The sequence below is a fragment of the Melospiza melodia genome, chromosome 15, assembly GCF_035770615.1.
Source record: "Melospiza melodia melodia isolate bMelMel2 chromosome 15, bMelMel2.pri, whole genome shotgun sequence".
Taxonomy (NCBI): Eukaryota; Metazoa; Chordata; class Aves; order Passeriformes; family Passerellidae; genus Melospiza; species Melospiza melodia.
In genome coordinates this window covers 18082374-18095670 of record NC_086208.1, presented here as the reverse complement: position 1 = coordinate 18095670, position 13297 = coordinate 18082374, and the positions used below count along the sequence as shown (strand labels likewise).

The following is a 13297-nucleotide window of genomic DNA, read 5'->3' as shown; positions in this document are numbered from 1 at the left end:
ATCCTTGAAATCGGAGGATCCCTGAAATCAGAAGGCCCCCCCATCCTGTGTCTGTTGGGGTCCCCAGGGTCCAATAGGATCCCCAGGGTTAGGCAGGGTCCCCGGGGTCACATACAGATCCTGGGGTCAGGCAGGGTCCCCAGGGATCAGGCTAGACCCCGTGGTAGGAGAGCCTGAAATCAGCACATCCCACAGGTCAGGGGGTCCCTGGTGTCTCACACGGTGCCCTGGGATCAGAAAGGTTCCCATGAGGTCAGGCCAGACCCCTGTAGTAAGACAGTGCCTGAAATCAGAGTCCTCATGGTCAGGCAGGGGTGAGGCGGGGTCTGGGGTGGCACACTGTCCCTGAGGCTGGGGTCAGGACAGGCCCCAGGAGCAGCAGGACAGGGCACAGCGTGGAGAGAGGCGAGGGATTGCCTCTCCATGGAGCCAGCATGGAGCAATGGCCGGGGCTCAGGTGTGTGCAGCCACGTGGCTCCCTCAGCCACAGCAGCGGCTCCAGGCCACAGGCTGGTCTCTGGACAGTGGATTTTGGCAGAGGGGTGATGCCCCAAGGAAAACAGCTGGGGAATGGTCTTTGGTAGCAGAAGTGGTTAACACTAGTCATGCTTAGAGCTATTGTTCTCCACTGGTATTCAGCTTTGCAGACTTCTGCAGCTATTTCAGGCCTGCTGGAGGGCTCATGTACCCAACAGCCTGCCTGGTTTTTCTTCTAATTATTTCAGTCAGTCTAAAAAAAGATATTACCTCCCTCTGCAAACCTTGCCTCCATTGTTCTCAGCATAGAAAATAAGAAAGAAAGAAGAATAAAAGTCTGACACCCTCTACCTCCAGGTTAAATGCTCTTCTGCATAGGTATGGCAAGTGCTGAGAGGAAAAACAGGAGGCAGCTTCTGCCAGCCAGGGGTGGGAGGGATAGCAGAGCATCCATCAGGGCAGGCTATCCCCATCCTGCAGGGCCAGGGGTTAATGGAGGAGCTGGGAATCACCCTGGGACACACCAGGACTTGAAATGAGAAATCCTGGTACTGTCAAGGCACGTTGACAGGAGAATGATTGCCGTGTCAGCAGAAAGACATCTCATATGGGAGGGAGCAGCTAATAGCTGTGCTGTGATGAATCTGGGTTTTGACAAGAAGCTGAGGCACCAAACACACTCAGAAAAGCCAAGGGAGGACAAACAGGGTCTAACTGGTTGTAGCTGGTGTGAGCAGGGAGAGAACACCAAGAGGGAGGGTGCATTGTGCTGACCACCACGGTCAGGGCATTGCCCAAGCACTGCACTTGCCCTCCCTCTCCTCTCACCTGCAGGATTTTGGGGCAGGACCCTGCTGTTTGCTCCAGTTTCACTGGGCTGCAAGAGCATCAGAGGCTGAGCCAGGACTGGAGCTTGTAACAAATAATTATTAGTGATAATTGGCAAAAACACGCTGATGACATCTCCTTCCTATCAGCTCAGCTCAGTTTGGCAAAGGCTGTGGTCTCGCCAAGACAATCCCCATGTTGTATAAACACCTTCTGTGCCTCCCCTGCTCCTCCTCCATGGCCGAGAGCCAAATTAGGCAAAGGAAATGCTGCCACAAGCACCAGTGATGGCACAGAGGGGCCTGGCCAGTGGCCAGGGGTTTGACAGCATCCTTCAGGTTCCTTCTTTACCTGGCACAACAGGCACCTCTGAAAGAAGTCAAGAAAATCGTGACTGGCCATCAGCATTCAGAGTTGTCACCAAGCCAGCCTTAGCTCTCTGCTGCCTAACACCAGGTGGGAGCTGGTTTTAAAACATATTTTCTTTGTTTAATTTCCTGAGCCATCAAAATGGGATTTTGGGTGGGAAGTGGGATCATCCCAGCTCACCCACAGCCTTCTCAGTGGGTGTATGAGAGCAAGACAGTGCCAAGTTTAGCTCCAGAATGGTGCCAGACATCACAAAGTAAACTATTGAAAAAATATTATATTTTAGCCAGGCTTTTAAAGGAACTAAAACCCCCCAAATTACTGGAACTGTTGTTCAGTATTTTCTGTTTTCCTGGCAGGGCTGGGGGAGGTGAGGGGAAGCCTCTGGCTGTACAGATAGGGTGGGGGCTGTGGTTCCAACTCTCCTGGAAAATTTTAATCGGTCAAAAAGTGAAGAATATTTTTAGCATGCCGTCAACGTGCATGTGAGGACGTGTGTGCTGTGAGAGCATGTGGTGCAGAGGCCAGATCCCTGTGATTTATCAGCTATCCTCACCCTTGCAGGCAGACCTGGAGACACCCACTCTGACCCCCTCCAGCATTGCAGAGGAACCTGTCGTTTACAAGAGGATGTTCAGTTCACAACAACAGGGAGGTTGCTACAAAAATGCTTCAGGGAGAGGTGTTGGGCACATGTCTGCAGCCAGGACAGGCTGCCCTGTGTCTTCTGCATTGATAAGAGATGGTGAAATGCTGCTGCAGCAAAGTGAAACGGAGTCACGAGTGACACCAGGGAGGGTGGGATGGTGAGTCATGAACTGAGGAAGTTTCTTTGCAAGTGGACCCATGACTCCTGCTGCTCTGTGCCTCAATGGCTGCATTTGGGGTCTTGCAAAACTTGGGGCACAGGATGTAGGGGAGTTCCACCAAGGCGGGTGTCGGGAGCTGTCTGCAGAGACGCAGCTTCCCCAAAGCCACTCAGGGATGAGACAGGACTGGGGTGGGTGGGGAGTCCCTCCTGCCCTCCCAAACGTGGACAAACCAGTCTCTCCAGCCACAGACACCACATGAGAGAGCTGTGGTCGCCCTCATGTCTACCTGCCATCCTTTCCCTGCTCCAGGCAGGGAGCTCTGTCTCCTGCATCCAACCAAGGCACCTCGTGACCAGGGTCAGCCACTCCACCTGCTCTCGCCTTGGTTTTCCTCCACTTCAAATGGCAATAACCCATCTCCAGGGTGCTCTGAAGCCAAGTTCATTAGTGCCTGGCTTTGTTAATTGCTTTGAGCAGGGCCGGACAGACAGAGACTCATTAGGGGAATTGCCCTGTTATCTGCTCTGCACTGGGGAGGGAGGAGGTGAACATGCCTGTGAGACTGAAAGCCAGTGCTGGGCTCAGTGAGGCCACAGGGGTCCTGAGCTGGAGGAGAAATCCTCAACCCCTTCATATGCATGGGGAATCAATGGGGATGTTCTTAATTTCATCTGTTTGGTTGGGGCTAAAACAAAGAGGCCCAGAGAAAGTGTTGGATCTGAATGGGTGTGCAAAGATAGGGCTCAATTCGGGCTCTTGATGCCAAGTAGAGCCTGTGGCATCTTCTCAAACTGCACCATGGTTGTGGGACTAAATCAGTTCTCAGTCCTCCAGACTACCTGTGCTAAACAAGAAGTGTGGGGATGGCCAAATCCTCGGGTGATGCATGGGGAGTTAGCAGCAGCAAAGGCTGAAGGAGATGGGAGACCACACATCTGGAGCTGGCATGGAAGAAGGTCTCTCTTCACCTATCCACCAGCTTTCTGGACTTCAATCTTGTGTTTTATGGATTAGCCATGTGAAAGGATGGTGCTTCCAGCCACATTCCCTGCTGCAGTGGGGCAGTGGAGGTTATCACACCTGGTCTGAGGTTTGGCCAGTAACTGCTGACCTGCCAAAATCCTGGTTTTACCTGTTTTCCTCTTGGTTGATACCAGTCCAAGCTTCTGCCCAAATCAAACCTGGGCTTTCCAGCTACTCATGCTCCCTATTTTAGTTACATGTGTGGAAGAGAAGACCCAGCTATCTGCCAAAGCCATCAGCCTGCAAGCACCACAGGAACTCGTGTGCTCTCCCTGCTGATTTTGCTGGTTTTGTCAGGAAAAGCAGTCCTGGCTGCAGAGGACGTCTGGTGCTCACAGGAGGGAAAAAGCAGATCCAAAACTGTAGGTAAGGAGGTCACTTGCTAGGGGAAAATTGGGGAGATGAGTGGTTTAAATGATCTTAAAACCAGCAGTGAGTGGAAGGAATGTGGCCAAGCCCTGTGGCACAATGGCAAGTGGGCAAGAGCAATCCTGCCTTGTGCTCTCTTCCTTTCTGTTTTAGCTCAGCAGGAGCAGTAAGCCCTGATGAAAGACAGTGAGTGCAGGCTGGCAGAGGTGACTGATGATGCCAGAACATCGCTGGTGGTGCCCAGCTGATGGCCATGGTTTGTGCACAGGCAGGAAAGGTGGGAAGGAGTGAAGCACTGGTGGGTGAGGGCTCAGGATGACGTTGCTGCACAGAGTGAGTGGGAGCAGTATGGGGCTGAAATAGGGCTGGAATAGGACAGTCCATGCTGTTCTTAGTCCTCAGGTGTTTTGAAGCCAGAGCTGTGCCCCACATCCTGCAGGCAAAACCCAATTCCTGTGTGAATGGTTTGGAGCAGCTTCCCACATCCCTCAGCTCATCATCCTGTGCCTGGGGCAGTTGCCTCTAGGCTTTCCCAACAGCTCTGCAGTGTTCCTGGCCTTCACTGACGTCTCCACCAATGACAAAATATGCCAAAAATAACCCCTGCTCTCAGGCAGGAAGGTGGGATATAAACACACTGACTGTTTGTTAGTGTTAGTGCTTGCCAGGCTTTCAAACTGGGCTGAGTTTGGGGGGGATCACTTCCTGCTCCACAGTCCTGACCTCCCACTGCCTCCCTTCCCTGTCTAAGCATGGGAGCTCTCCAAAACACCTCTGCTGTGTGCATGCCACTTTGAGAAGGTGAAGCTGCAGCCCCAGAGGTTCTGGAGGGATTTTTCTGGGTGAGTTTAAGGTAAGGCAGCACCTCTGGGTGCACTGCAGCCATCAGCTTTCCTGTATGCAATGCAGCATTGAGGTCCTCCTGGAGCTGCTGGGATATATAAAAATATTATATATTTATATGATAATGTGCTCAGAACCTGATTTTGTTTGCTCTGACAAGAAACAAACCCTCAGAGAAGTGTAATCTGGTACCTGCAGCACTGATGACCCCTGGTAATAAGATCCTGCTTTGTGCACTCTTGCTCTCAGGGCTGTCCTGGGCCATCCTGATTCTGATCCCTACCTGCCACCCTGCCTGGCTCCTGAGCACAAAGGGGCTCATGAATTTTGGGGCCTGATGGCTTGCAAAGCAAGCAACCATGGAGTTTGTCTGAAATAATGTTCTCTCTTATTTAGATGAGCATGTGAGGAACACAGAGCGGCAGCAGGGGTTAAATCAACAGTTACATTTAAATCAATATTCTGATTTATGCTCCTGTCACAGTGGTGCTGACTTCCTTTGTCCCCTAATTTGAGGGTGCAGGCCTCAGTGGCTCGTTCTGAGCCACCATTTCTGTGGTGAGCATGGGTTTTGACAGACATGCTGCAGGATTGGGCTGGTTTGTTGGCCTTTTTTATTGAGAAGAGGGGAAGCAAAAATTAAACAACTTGACCGTGTCTGTGGTCTATGCACCTAATCCGGTGGTGAGACCAGCTCCTCAGAATTTGGTGTAAAAACGTGTATCAACAGTTACTTCTCACCTCGAGTTTCCCTGCAGATGCTAATGGCCAAATTCCTGCTTGGGTCCCTGCCGGAGGAGGCTGGAAAAATCCTGTCTCTTGGATCAGGACTTCAGGGTGATGCTTTCCCTGAAGATGCCTTGTGCAGTGGCTGTGGAAATGAGCTGAGCCTTGGTGTGACAGGGAGGGGGTGAGATTTACCCTGTGCCCTGGTTTTAGTGGTGACTCATGAGGCAGGACTGGACCAAGTGAATCCTGCCAAGATTTACAGCAAGTAAACCCTTTCCTGTGCAGGGTTATTGCATTGGCCTGCTGTGTCCCAGCCAGGTTCTGGAGGTACTGCATGGCCCAGCACCAGTGTGAAACACTCCCTGTGATGGAGTTTTCCTCCTGACATGGATCCATCCCTCTTTAGCCCTGCAGTGAGACCACAGGCACTTTAAATCCCTCTCCCAGCGCTGTGCCACCTCCCAGCCTTTCCAAAGCTTGGTGACCAACTGCCCAGCTCTCAGCTGTGCCAGTGTCCCACCTCAGCACAGAGCCTGGATGGAACAAGCTGTGGGGTGCAGAAGAATGTCTGACCGAGAACATGTGGGAAATACTTCCTTTCTAAAATTTCAAAATGTAATTAATGTCAGTAAAAACCGTTATGAGCCTGAGTGGGGTGAAGAGAAGGGCTCAGACCTCAGACAGACAGACAGCCACAGCCCTGGCAATAATGCCTGATGTGGTACCGGGTCCTTGCAGCCTCCAACATCCCCGCCACTCTGTCTCCAGCATCATCGCAGCCATGCCGCCCGCATCCCTGCCCATCCCTCCCCTCCGCCTTTCCCTGTAGCCCCTCTCAGCCCATCCCGGCATTTCCCGCAGCCCGAGCGCTGCCCTTCCTCCCGCCCTTCCTCCTCCCCGCGGCGTGGTGCCATCCCCACCTAGTGCCGGCCCGGCGCACCGGCCGCGGGCAGTCCTGGGCTCCCCGGGCTCCCCGGGCTCCGCGGCTGCTCCTGCCCGCCCCGGCTGCTCCCGGACACCCGAGGGAGGCTCCGGGGTAAAGGAACGGTGGGAGGAAATGAGCTGATGCAGCCTTTGCGCTGCTCCAGAGGATGGGGACGGGCAGAGGCCACAATGGATCCCACGTCTGCTGGGGCTGCTGGCCTCCTCATGCCCCATCCTGTGGCCCGGGAAAACGGCATTCCCCCTTTCCAGGAGGAGGAACCCGTCTGGGGACGAGGGAAAGGGCCACATTCCATCCCCAGTCTCTGGGCTTGTCCCATCGGCAGGGCTGGACCCCTTGGGGTATCACTTTGGGGATGCTCCTGCACATCACAGCTTTGGAGTTCTTAGTGGCATTTCCCAAGGACACGTGGCCATGGACCCCACAAATCTCAGTGCCTGGGGAGCATCACCTCCCTTGCCCCCTCCACACCCTGTAAGCACCAGTTGTAGATGTGCAGGGCAGAGTAAGAAGCCAGGAAATGCCTTGAGCAGTGCCCCTTTGCACCAGGTGTGCTCTTGTCCCCTTCCAGCCCATCAGAGACTCCCAGAGCCACCACGTCTTTAGATTTTCCTTCCTCTCCTTCACCCTGTTTCACTTCAGATCTACATACAGATCCTTACCAGCCCTGTTCCTGTGGCCAAGGGCTGTTCCTTCTGCCCAGGTGCTGTCCAAGCCAGCCAGGGCATCCAGAGCTATCTTATCACCTGGAACAAGGAGGTGAGCAGTCATCCTCTGCTCAACCACACCAGCTTCCCTGGGCTTGCAGCACACTCATCCAGTATAATTTTGGTTGGATGGACCCTCTACATGTTGCTGCACCCAGTCCCTGGAAGGAAGGGGCTCTTTGCACTGATATTTTCTGAAATTTTGCTCTTTTTTTCGTGCTTTCCTATCTTTTGTCTGGCTCCACCCTCCCTGGCTGTTGCATAGGCACTTTCCCCAGCTTCCTTGGGTGCTGTGGCCTTGCTGTCCCTGTCCTGCAGGAGATACCAAGGTCCCCTGGAGTTTCTCCATGGCTCAGGAGTATTTAGAGGGAGGATGCTCTGCAGGGGGATGCTCCTGGAAATCTGGGAATATGCTCAGAAATTTCTGAAGACCACAGGAAAGCACAGGAAACAAGGACTGCAGGGTAGGAGAGGAGGCAGGAAGAAAGGAAGATTAAGGGGTGATGTGGCCTCCTTCATATTTCCTGATGAAACAAGGAAAAAGCCCAACACTGCCCCTATTTTTTGTTGGAAAACCCCTTGCAGCTCAGCCCTGAAAGCAGGATTCAGCAGCTTGGCACAACTCAAAGGTTTCCTCTGCTGCTTTAAAGAAAATGTTGGAACAGAGCAGGCTTAAAGCCTTCTGAAGAGGCCCATTTATCTGGGAACTGAAAGAAAATATTGGGATAATATTTGGAAAAGCCTGTGAATGGGCATGGCTCAGCATGTGCCGGGCAGCAGCAACCTGTGAGCTGCAGGGGGAGAAGCCACCCTCTGCGTGTGGTTAATTTTCCCCTTTTCCTTCATTTCCTTCCCATTTCCTTCCTGGCTCTGAAAGGTTTTGCCGTGCCTAGGTGGGTCCTTGAGATGTATTTTCCCCAGGACAGTGGTAGTGCTGGAAGAAAAAGGGATTTTTCATGAGCAGGGTGGGCACAAACCCTGCCCAGTCTGAGTATCTGGGGGAGCAGATGGGGAGAAGGTGTTTCTTCCCCTGGTTAACAACTGAGGCTGATCTGCAGGACGCACTTAATCAGATATCACTAAAAGCAGGGTTGATTCCTGACTAATTGGTCAGTAATAACCATTTAATTGGCAAAGCTGCAGTGAAGCTCCAGCCCTCCCTTCCCAGAGCCATTAGCAGCATCTATTTTATCATTTGGAGCCTGGCTGGGATTCAATAAATACTGTTTTGTTGGTTTTTTTCGCATTTAAAAACATTAACGTGTGTTCAGAATTCAGTTGGACATCTCATTTGGCTTTGAAGCATAATTATGCTTGATGAGGACTAATAAGCAGCTTTCAAATCAAGACCAGGTTAACATTTCTCCTGCTGTCTCCTGCAGGGAAGCCGATATGCCACAACAGCTGATTTTTATAGGACTAATCCAGATATGTCCAGGGCTCCATAGAACTCTGCTTTGTCTTGCTTATTTTTTTTAAGTTATTTTTCAACCAAGGATGAGTTATTATGTTTGTGGCGTTTTCCTCTGTGTGGGATTTCCACCCACTGTGGGTCTCAGGGTGCTTTTGCAGGATGCAAAGGGGGATTTGCTGAAAACAGCTTTTTTAACCCCCAACCTCATTAGGGAAGAAAATAAACATTAGAGGGGATTTTTTTTTTTTTTTCAGTGTGACTAAGGGAATCTCTAATTTTTCAGCCCCAAACTGATCCCAAGAATTGAGACCTTGGTGTTTGCTCGAAGCCTGGCTGGGGGCTGAAGGAGATGTTGCCAGTCCCTGGCACAGATGATGGTGATGGCTGATGGGCTGATGGTTGAATTGGTGTCGAGGTCGGCTCTGCTCCAGCACCAGCGCCTGCCCTAAGGTGGAGCTGCTTCTCTTTCAGCGTCGTGGCTGCCCAGAGAACGCTGGATCCAGTCTGGTCACCCAAACACTGCCTGCCTGCAGCTTCTGAGCAGGGCTCAGACAAAAGAAAGCCCATCCAAACTGTGGGTTGATGTTTGTTTTCCACGCTCCACCATTGAAATTCCATGCCAAAGGTAAGCTCACTTGGAGATTAGGCTTTGGCAAGTCTTGCTATGCTGCCAAAACCTTCAGAAATGCCCTTGGTGAGCCCCAAGCATGCTCTGCCACTGGGGTGGGGAGTGAGTCTTTGTCCCAGCTTGCCAGGGGATGAGGGGACACAAACCCATGGGACACTCCCTTCTCCACAAAAAGCTGTCCCTTCCCAATGGGGACCCTCCTGTCCTTTGCCAGCAGAGCCCCTCCACTGGCCCACGGGGCTGCTCTCACCCATCACTCCCACAGCTGTCTCTCTGGCAGACTCCAAAACTACTGCTCTAAACCCCCTAGATTCATAGCTGAGTCAAAATACTCCCAAAATCTGAAGGTGGCAAAGGAGAAAACCCCTCCTGTCCTGTTCTGTCATGCTCTGAGGGCTGGTATGGGGGTTAATGGCCACCAGCCAAAAGCTGCGGAGGAAAGACCTTCAGTTGTGAGCACTTGGTGCTTGGGCAGCTCTCCTGAATTTTTTTCTAAGACATTTTGCATCAATTAAAAAGCTGCAGGTAAATGCCAAACCCCAAATCCTGGCAAAGGTGCCAGCTGCTCTGCAGTCAGGACAGACCCAGCCACTGACTCCGGGCTGACCATGTTCCAGCCCTAAATAGCTGCTTTTCAGGGACAGGTGGGTCACAGCAAACTTTATTTTTCTGGAAACAGCAAGCACATTGTGCAGGGCAGGCTTTCCAAGGATGCTCCCCACACCCTTTTCAGGAAATACCACGCAGCTCTCCTTCGTGCCATGCCAGTTTGTTTTTTGTTTTTTTTTTTTTAATTGGCATAAATGATAGCCTCGGCAAGGACACACTGTGTTTTCCCTGGGCTCTTGGATTTTATTTTGAAATCGCTGCTGGTTTGATCTTTGCATCTCTCCACCCCCAGGCTCATTGCTCTGCTCTTGTGTTTCTGCTGCTGGTGCTTGCTCCAGTGCAGTGGGGTTTGCTGGGAAGTGAAAATGCAGTGGGAAGGCTCATCCTGTGCCAGTCACAGCCAAGTCCTTGGTACATCACCCCTCCTGTGGGCGAAATACAAAAGTTGTGTTTGATCTGACAAAGCCACCATAGAGAGCAGGCAGCAGCTGTCCCTTCCTGGTGACCCCCAGCCCCTTCTAGGGGTCCAGCTTTTGATCCCAAATCCAGCCCTGGAGCCATCATTCCAACAGCAACAGTGTGCTTCCTTTGGGGGAACCTGAAATAGCCTCCCCCTGCACGGTGACAACATGTCCCCCACGTGGCACCAGTGTAACCGGATTTTCCAAGACCTGCTCTTCCAGGGGTGGGGTTGGCTCAGCTCAGTTTGTTACCAGCACCCTCTTGACTCTGATCCTTCTCCCTGGTACAGTGTTCTCAGATGAAGTGGGATGGTGGAAACAACCAGGAGAGCTACTGCTTCACAAGTGGGATGGGTGCCACATCCTATGGTCCCCTCCCTGTCCCAGCACCCTCTCCAGGTGAAGCATCTCCCCATTCTACCACCCCTCACTTGGGCATTTCCTTCCTGCCCTAACTTCCAAAATAACAATAATCCCCAAACCCATTTGAGATGGGTGAAAAGGCTTGGGTTTGTTCCATTTTAGTTCAAGACCAGCACGCAGTCAATTATCTTTGATTGATTTCCCCACCCTATGAATGTGTATGCTGGGCCCAGCAGTCCACAGAGAACCCTTTGGCCATTGAGCTTCAATTGTTTCTAAACTTCAGGATCCATCTTTTGGATATTTTTTTCAGGCCTGAGTCCATAATGGGCCTTTCTCTTTTATTTTTTATTACTAGCATTTTTACTAGGATGGCATTTCAACTAGGTAGGGAAATCTTCTTACCTGCTACCACAGTACCTGACAATCAAGATTTAATCTTTCTGGAGAGGAAGAACTCATCAGATGGAAAAAATATCTGATATCTGTGAAATTGCAGAAAAGCAGAGCAGGAGGAGCCTGTGGGAAATCTCCAGCCCAGCCTGGAGCAACACGGAGACTGCGCAAGCCTCGGCCATGGCCGGACAGATGTTGGTCTAATTACAGCTAAAACCTCTGGCTCTGGGGATGCTCTGTACCCCGAGTGTATCACTGCAGCCAGGCAGCCTCTCTAATCCCCAATTTAAATCCCTTTGGCTGCTGCCTTCAGTGCTTGGAAGAGGTGCTGCATGGCAGAAAACCATTGGCACATCCTCCTTGGGGATCCCTGTGCTTCTGAGCCCTTCCACCCTGGTCAGAGAGCTTCTTCCCCTGAAGATTTACCCATTTTTTAATGAGAGCTGCCAGAGGTCAGAGATTTATAAAATGGGTGTTTCAAGAATTAGAAATTAATTTCTCTGTACCTGCAGTGTTGTGACCGGGTCTGGGCACCAACACAGTGCTGCCACTTGTCCACACCTCCTTGGGCCTTGCTCCACCTCATCCCCTCCTTCCTCTCCATCACATTTGATGTCACCTCTTCAGACTGGAAGCTTAATCCAGATTTAGAAAGGGAAGGAAAAAGGCAGGGACAGGATTTTTCCAGTGAGCATGAATCTCCTGGGAATTCACCCAGGGCTTTCCCAGCTGCAAAGCTGGTGGCTGCTGCACGCTGACAGGCGTGGTGGCATTGCCAGAGCCATGTGCTGCTGTGACACATCAGCCGTGGGGATGAAGCTCCACGGAGGCTCCAAATCTTATTTTCCACTGGCAAGTTTCACTGGCAGCTCACTTGTGTGCAGGATTTTACCATTAATATCCCCAAAACCATCTGGCCACTAGCGAGTCTGGGGTTATTTTAACACCTAAAAGGGCAAGCAGAGAAAAAAAAAAAAGAGACTGTTTGAGATGAGTGAATATAAATGTGTCGTGGTTTAACATAGTTAAAATGGAAGAATACTGATGTCTCCTGCAGATTTACAAGTCCCTGGAGGGGAGCAGGGACTTCAGCCGAGAGCCCGGTGTTTTGCCATCTCTGCTGTGCGCTGGAGTGAGCCGGGGCAGCTGCCGGAGGACGCTGGAGGCATTGTGCTGCTGGACAGGTTTGAAGGCTGGTGTTAATGAACTGTTGTTAATGGGCTGGTGTTAATGGGCACCCTGATGGTGAGAAGTCAGCACTGGAGCCGCCGTGCAGGGGCTGGAGCTGGGGGTTCTTCCACGTGGCTGTCACGGAGAGTGAAGAGTCAAGCTGCAGTAACTCCCCGCTGCAGACGAGATCCTGAACCGCATCGCTTTAATTACGCCAGCGCAAATTTCATTCATTTGGTTAAGCCTGGGAGCTACAGAAAGAGCTATTTCCAGGTGTGCTGGTTTAATTATTGCTTGCCCTGGATTACCCACCGTGCGCAGCTGCATGGACGGGCTTTGCCCGGCTCTCCGGCAGACCCGGACAAGTTCGCAGCCATCGGCACGGCAATGGCCCCACTCACTCACATCCCAGCACACGGGCTCTGCTTGGGTCAGATAAATGGGTTTTAACCTGATTTGTGCTGTAATCTCCATGTCGACAGGCTCTCATCACGCACAGGATAAAACCCCGGCTCCTGTGGCCGGGGCTTTCACCGGGCAGCTCCTGCCAGCAAGGCTGGCCGATGGCTCCGAGCCAAGTGGCTTCCCTGTTCTGGCATCCCAGGGACACCTCTGAACCGTGGGTGTTTGCAAAACGGCTTTTGTTTGCTTAACTCCTTGCACTGGCGCAGGCAGAGGCACAGCTCCCACTGTCCTGTCCCTCCTCCGCAGGCAGGAGCAGGGTGACAATCCTGCTGCCCAGGGCAGGCAGCTCAGTGCCAGCCCTGCCATCCCACCCCTGGAAAAAATAGCACCTTTTGGGTGCATTATTTGTACTTTCCTTTTCTGAACGTGCCTTAAAAAGAAGGGCTTGGTTTTCAAAGGAGCAGCATTTAAATTGCATTCTTCCCTGCTCGTCCAGCTCTTCGCTGTAATCTTATTGCCGAACAGAGCAACGAGCGTGCGTGGGACGTGGTGGGATTTTAACTGTAATTCATGGACAGATATAAAATGCCAGGGTTATTACGAATTTTATTCAGGAGAGTTTAAATGTTACTGGTTCAGCAGTGCCCCTTTCCATGCTTCTTTTACAGCAGCTTCTGTTTAACCTCTCAGCTCACAAAATTTATTGTATTGTTGGCGGCTCACTGTAATTTTCCAGGTTTTCAAATAATCC

The 13297-nt window shown here is 51.7% G+C and overlaps 1 long non-coding RNA gene across 1 annotated transcript; it reads left to right on the top strand.

Annotated features, from left to right (window-relative positions):
• Positions 1-4633: 4633 nt before the first annotated feature.
• Positions 4634-13001, top strand: LOC134425034 (uncharacterized). Its single transcript, XR_010029575.1, has 3 exons — positions 4634-4731; positions 8798-9139; positions 12029-13001. It is a non-coding gene; the product is annotated as an uncharacterized LOC134425034 (long non-coding RNA).
• Positions 13002-13297: the final 296 nt, after the last annotated feature.